Raw genomic sequence first — 7,541 nt, forward strand, 5'->3', positions numbered from 1 at the left:
TTATCTTACCTTCAATTTTAATTGATAGCCTTGCTGGGTAGAGCAGTCTTGGTTTCAGGCCCTTGCTTTTCGTCACTTTGAATATTTTGTGCCAATCCCTTCTGGCCTGCAATATTTCTGATGAGAAATCTTATGAAAGCTCCCTTGTAAGTAAATAGCCGCCTTTCTTTTGCTGCTTTTAGAATTTTCTCTCTCTCTCTCTCTCTCTTTTTTTGTCTTTAACCTTTGGTATTTTAATTATGATGTGTCTTGGTGTGGGCCTTTTTTGGTTCATCTTGTTTGAGACTCTGTGCTTCCTGGACTTTTATATCTATTTTCTTCACCAAGTTAGGGAAATTTCCAGCTATTATTTCTTCAAATAGGTTCTCAATCCCTTGCTCTCTCTCTTCTTCTTCTGGTACCCCTATGATGCAAATGTTGTTACACTTGATGTGGTCTCAGAGGCCCCTTAAACTATTCACACTTTTTTGGATTCTTTTTTTCTTTTGCTGTTCCGATTGGGTGTGTTCTGCTACCTTGTCTACCAGATTTGATTCTCTGCCCCATCTAATCTTCTATTGATTCCTTCTTCATTTGTATTCTTCATGTGTATTCTTCATTTCAGTTATTGTATTCTTCATTTCTGACTGGTTCTCTTTATGGTTTCTATGTCCTTTTATATGCTTACTATCTCTTTGTTGAAGTTCACATTGAGATCATCTATTCTTCCCTTAAGGTCATTGAGCATTCTTATAACCAGTGTTTTGAACCCTGTGTCTGGTAGGTCGCATGCCTCCATTTCATTAATTTTTTTCTGCTGTTTCTCTTGTTATTTTATTTGAAATTTGTTTCTTTGTTTTGTCATTTTGTCATTTTGACTACCTCTTCGTGTTTGTTTCTATGTATGAGGTAGATCTCACATCTCCCAGTCCTGGCCAAGTGGACTTATGTAGTAGGTCTCCTATGTGGCCCAGTTGTGCAGTCTCCCTGATCACCCACACTAGGTGATCCAGGAGTGTCCCTTGTGTGAGTTGTGTGTGCCTTCCTGTTGTAGTTGAATCTTGATTGCTCTTGGTACGTCAATGGATGTTGACTCTCAGACTGATTGGCTGTGAGGATTTGCCATGCCCATAGCCTATGAGCTGCTTTGTTGGGGCTGACTCCTCAAAGTGGGACTCACCCCAGAAGGGCTTGTGTACCCATTGAGACCACACTTTGGGTGTGCCACTTACGGGACTAATCAGGTAGTGCTCTGTTGTGGTCTGAAGGCAGTTTCTAGGTGTATTGTTCTGGGGCCTTTTGGGAAGTCAGCCACCACCCATGACTAGCCAGTGATACCTGATAGGAGCTACAAAGCTATCACAGTTGGTCATTGCCTGTGTTGGATCTAGAGACACATGAGAGAGGCCATGCTGTGAACTGAGGCTGGCTGCCATTGGCACTAGGCCTGAGGAACCTCAGAAAAAGGCCTAGAGTACCCTAAAGCCTGAGGCCACCTACTGGCTGCCCAGAAGGCTCAGCTGCTGAAAGAGCCTCAGGCCATATGCAAATTGGGTGAGGCAGGATTGCAGGGAGTCACGAGGGTGGGGCTAGTTGTGTTTACTAGGTTAATGCAGATTCAGGTTTGGTACCAGGTTTGGGGCCACTCACAATAGTTTCAGATCACATTGAGGCCAGCTGCCACTCACCTTGGCCCACACAAACCTGAGATTTGTCTAAGAAAGACTGCAGCTTTGGCCAGGGTTGGTTGCCTGCCACCAAAAGTGTCCCAGGCTGAATGAGAGCAGAAGTCTATTGATCAATCCTGAAAGCAACTCCTACAGTGTGCGGGGCAGGGCTGGTTGCCCAGCCACTGAAAGTGCCTCCAGCTATGTGTGAGTTGGGTAGGGTGTGGTCCCAGGGAGTAACCAGGGTGGAACTAGCAGAGTTCACCAGGCCAGTGAAGATTCAGATTTGGCTGAGTGTGAGGAGGGCTTAACACAGGCAAGATGGCACCACCTGTAGACTACGCAGGAGAGGGGCTCAACACAGGGATGATGATGATGGCTGTCCCTCCAGCCCTCACCCTGAAGCCACACAACTCAGTCTTTCCCTGTATGTCTCTGGTGCCTCCCAAGTTGCTGTCCCTCCACCAGAGCCCAGGGTGAGTGCCTGTGAGTGAGTGACTCAGTGTATAGGCCCTTTAAGAGATGTTTGGGTTTTCAGCAGCCTTCCATCTCACTTGGATGATTGGAATCCCTGCTGATATTCACAGCCAGATTTTGTGGGGACTCCTCTTGTCAGCACTGAAACCCTGGGCTGGGGAGCCAGGTGTGGGTATGGGGTCCCTTGCTCCTCTGGCGGGGCACTTTTGAAGCTGAGATAGCCCTCCTGATGCTCAACCACCACACAAGGGTGCAGGGCCAGCTCATTTTGCACCTCTGTCTCTCCTACCAGTCTCAATGTGGCCTTTTCTTTATATTCTTAGTTATAGGCATTCTGTTCACTTAGTCTTCAAATGGTTCTCAAGGTTGGTTGTTCTATAATCTAGCTGTAGTTTCAATTTGGTCGTGGGAGGAGGCAAGCACAGTGTTTATTTACTTCACCATCTTGACCAGGACCAAGATGGTAAAACCTGATGATTTAGGATACTGTGCTATAGCTAGAGGGTGAAAATACATTGGTGTGGTGCCTAAATCTAGTGCCTAAGATATGACCTATATAAGATGCCAGTTAATATTTCCTTTTTCATAAATAACATTTCCTATAATAGCAAATGTTAATAGGAAACCCAGGCTGCAAATATTTTCTGTATGTCTAAGGGCACAGCTGGAAGAAATCCTATAGAAGGTTCCTGTAACTCCTAAAACATATGCCCTGAATTCTTGATCTGGTACATTGTAAAAGTCAAGTACAAAATATTTCTATGTTCTGTCATCATCTCTAAGACAAAACAGCAGCAGAGTTCAGGAGAACTTTTTTTCTCCTTCTCTTTCTGTTTTCTGAACAACAAGTTCTCTCTGGTTTGTTTCAAGAGAGGCAGAATGAATGGACAGAGTCTTAGATGGAAAGTTAAGAGCCATGGGCTCTGGGTCTAGCAGTGTGTCCAGGGGAAATTGCTAACTCCTCTTGGAAATTGCCTTCTTTCCTCATTTGTGATTTCTAGTTGGGGCTTAAAGGAGATATTAATACTATTTGTAATATTTCAAAAAGTCTAGCAGAAATGATTTTTTTTTCTGATGAGAGTGCATAGACTTAGCAAAACATCACATTTGTTGGCATTTTGGCTCTGAGTTTTTGAACTCAGCAAAGTAGCATTAGTTATCTCCTGCTGAGCTAAAACTGGCTCAGAGAATTATATATGTCTTTAATACCAATAGAAGCTAACATTTATTGAGTGCTTACAATATGCTGAGTAATGGTCTAAATATTAGGCCTAAGGGAAATCTTATTAAATTCCCCAAAGCAGACATTACTTTGGCCACATATGATATTCTTTGGTTGTTAATTTCTACCTTTATCGTACTGTGGTCAGCTGTCAGACCTCACTTCTCCCATTTCCATTTCTACTGCTTCCAACACACTCAGCCACCAAGGAATCATATTCCCTCTTTCAAGGTTTGGCCTTCAGCTGTACTCTTTAGGTCACCTGAGACAGATGAACATTTTTTTTTTTTTTTTAAAAAAACAAACTTTATTAAAGAACAAAAGACAAGAAGAAATTATCTTAGAAAATATGAATTATGTAACAGAACCCAAGTTCGAGGTATAGTTTTTTAAATCTAAGATAATTACAGTCTAGCCCCAGAAGGCTGAGTTCAAAGTTCAACTGGTGTTTTCTTTCTCCTCTAACTTATTTCTTTCAGATTGAAGTTCGACCCTCTCAGTGTCATGTTTTAGGCAAAGAAATAGTGAATTTAAAAACAGAGACATTTCAGGATCCATCTTTTTAAAGCTGTAGATATATTCCAAATACCAATGACTAAAAAAATTTACATTCTATTCTATATTATGCTATGCTATGCTATTCTGGTTTGTTCACTCACTTATTCATTTCCTAAATATTAACTGAGTGACTTTAGCATTGTGGGTACTATTCCAGATGTGATGGATTCATTATTGTATTAGTCAGTGTGGTAAATAGAATGAGGACACCCCCTCCCACTCTCTACCAACACACAAAGATGTTCACGTCCTAATCCCTAGAACCTGTGAATATGTTGTGTTATATAGAAAAGGGACTTTTTAGATGTGATTATGTTAAAGGTCAGCATCTGAAAGAAGGAGATGTAATAATGGAAGCAGAGGTCAAAGTGATATGCTTTGAAGATGGAGAAAGAGTTCACTAGCTAAGGAATGCAGGTTGCTTCTGGAATCTGGTAGAGCAAGGAAGCAGATTTTGCTGTAGAGCTTTCAGAATAAACACAGCCCTGCCGACACATTGATTTTTAGCCCTGCAAGAATCATTTTGTATTTTTGAACTCCAGTACTATAAGATTATACATTTGTGTTATTTTAATCCCCTAAATGTGTGGTAAATTCTTAGAGCAGCAATAGCAATAACGAACAAATGTAGTCAGGATAGCTAGAGTATGCTGCAGTAACAAATAACCTGCAAATCTCATTGACTTAATAAGCAAAGGTTTATTTCTCATTCACACTACAAGTCCAGTGAGGGCTAGATGGGGTTCTGTTCATTGTTGTCAGCCAGTAACCCAGGCTGAGGGAAGATCCACGATGACACATGCTTCCATAGCCATTTCCATCTTTATGTGAAAAATTGCACACTAGTTTATAAATTTCCCTTCTGAAAATGACACTAAGTACTGTGGTTCACATTTCATTGGTCAAAACAAGTTACACGGCTAGGCCAAACTTCAACTGGAGAGGGGATAGATAGCCCTACACATGGAAAAAGAAGGGAGCTGGAAATTTGGGATCAGCCCTGGTGACCTCCCCAACCAGAGAAAAGAGTGAAGGTCCTATTCTTGTGGAGTTTGTGTTTCATACAAGAGAGAGGCTGACAAAACAAAAACAAAAACAGTACTAAATAACAAATAGGATCAATTTCAGAACTTGGTGAATATTATGATGAGACTAAAACTGGATAATGGGATAAAGAATGACTGGGTGGCTATATTCAGTGGTCAGGGAAGGACTCTCTGAGGGAAGTGGCATCTGAATTGGGAGATAAAATACAAGAGTCAACCAGAAAATCATCTTGAGGCAGAGTGGTCCAGATGAATCCAAAATAACTACCTTCCATTCCACCCAAAAACAACAGAAATCTTGAGGAAGATATTTCCTTTCAATCTGTTTCTATAGGATTGAACAAGTGCTAATGGCTGGAGAGAAATTAAAGGAGCACGATGGCTCTTTTTCAACCTAGAAGATTCTTTTATAAAATTTTAATAAACCAGGACTTTGTATGAAACAGAATGCCCTTCCCACCACTGAAGCCCAGGGCCCTTTGATTTGCATCAAAAGATTACTTAATGCTTTCCTGGAAACACAAGGAGGAAAGCCATAGAAACAGCAGTGGTAGCAGGACTCAGCAGAGAAGAATGGCTGAACAAAAGAAGTTGCTGCAGTGATTCGAACTCTTTAGCTGCATGGCTTATTCAAGACACTCAAGGGTTGGGTGAGGGAAGGTATCAGACAAGACGGGAAAGAGCAATGCATTGAACCTCTGGGAAAAACTAGCTGTCTGTTAAGGTCAAAACATAAAAGTATAAGCAAAAAGACGAGGACACATTCAGAAAAATAAATAGCTGTGGATTTTGTTGGGTATAGTTCAGAGAAAAGAGGATCACAACACCTGAGTGGAACAACCTCCACAGGGAGTTGCCAAATCTGGGAAAGGGAGACATAGAGAGGCTAACTCTCTCTGGAGAATGGAGTGAGAGTAGCTTAGTGGCATCTTAGAGAATTTATTCACCAGGACCCTCCACAGAGAGGATCTGGCACAGACACGATACCTCGCAACATTAAGTCCCCAGAAAACTCTAGCTCTTCCCCTGCTCATCTGTCCATGTTCTGTTCCTGGTCACTGGGGGCCTGAATCTCCTCCTTGAAGGACACTGGCAGAGCTGGAAACCTGTCCTGAGCTTCCCCTGTCAATAGCAGACAGCAGAGGGCTGGACACTGCCTAACTATCTTTGAAAAACCTAAACATTCTCCTCTTACTCCACACTGACAGGTCAAAGGACTCATTCTAAAGTAGGGAAAAGCAGATGAGATTTGTAATTAGGGAATCTGGGTTTAATCTTGGCTTTTCTTAGACTGAATTCCTTGACAGAGTTTCAATAATCCAGGATTTTGTATGAAGTGAAATGCACTTCTCATCAGCATGTAGTCTTACTTAGAATGACCATCTGGTCTACCTGGCAAATATCTTCTCATTTAACAGTGGCTTAGAGACACTGTTCCTACATCTGTGACCCTTTCCTGGGCACAGAAAACCCTGTTTTCTGACCTGCTTGCTGCTTAATGATTGAAACTGGCAGTATTCATTTTCTAAGAGCAGCCTTGCCCCCAGCCACATGGCAAGACTTGCCTCATGCTTTCAACAAGACAGTCATATTAGGTAACAGCTCTATAAGGCAAATTGTTAAACAAGAAACACATAGTTTTGGAGTATCAAGTTAGAAATAACCTAGCACTATTATTTAAAATTTAATCTCAAATTCTAGGCAGTTGCCAGAATATGTGTGCTGGATAATATATAGATTTTTGGCAAGCAGTATTAAGCACTGACTTTGTAGCAGATGCCTCTTTTGTCTTGCATCACATCCCCTTGGCCTATCTCTGATTTCACCCACAGTTTCAGTAGATAGTTCTGAATAAGCTCAAAAATGTCCCTCCTCAAGTGCACACTCAGGGCTTTCCCTGATGTCATGGCAGCCTCTTCTGCCAGCACAAAAACACAGCCTGCAAGTGATGGAAGTCAGTGCTCTCTTGCAGCCTTCAATCAAATGGAGGAACAGGCCAGGGAATAAATGCTCCAGGAGCCCACTACTCAGATAATTCTGGGGGCCTTTGGTAGGTGAATCAGGAGATCCTGGCAGAATCGAAGCCTTGTTGCTCCCAGTTATGACTTTGCTAATAAACTGCCTTTCTTGGGGTTGCGTTGTATTGGCTTGAGGAAGGAGCAATGTACATAAAGTTGTTAGAGACCCAAAAGAGTGAATCTCCTGATCCTAGGGACCAAGAGGCTTCTGTTTCTGAAGTTCCAAAACATCCTTTCATGATCTAAGGATGCGACGAGATCAGTTGTATTTGCCAGGGTAGGAAGGGGCTGTACAGGTGTGTGTTAACTCTGGGAGCAGGGCCTTTTGTTCAAGATGATGTTGTCTCTGTTTCATTGCCTTCTTAGTCTATGGTTGGCTGTTGGTGGGAATCATAAGACCTGAGAGAGCAAGGCAGCATAGGGGCAGGGTACTGCTTTCCAAACTTCTGTTTTTAATAATGAGACACTTAGGTTAAGAAAAATAAAGCACGTGAAATACTAACATAGAAAGTAGATAAAAGTAAAGCTGCTTTGATTGAATTCAGGGAATGAATAATGTTCAAGTTTGCACCGC

This window comes from Pteropus vampyrus, unplaced genomic scaffold, assembly GCF_000151845.1.
Source record: "Pteropus vampyrus isolate Shadow unplaced genomic scaffold, Pvam_2.0 Scaffold199, whole genome shotgun sequence".
NCBI lineage: Eukaryota > Metazoa > Chordata > Mammalia > Chiroptera > Pteropodidae > Pteropus > Pteropus vampyrus.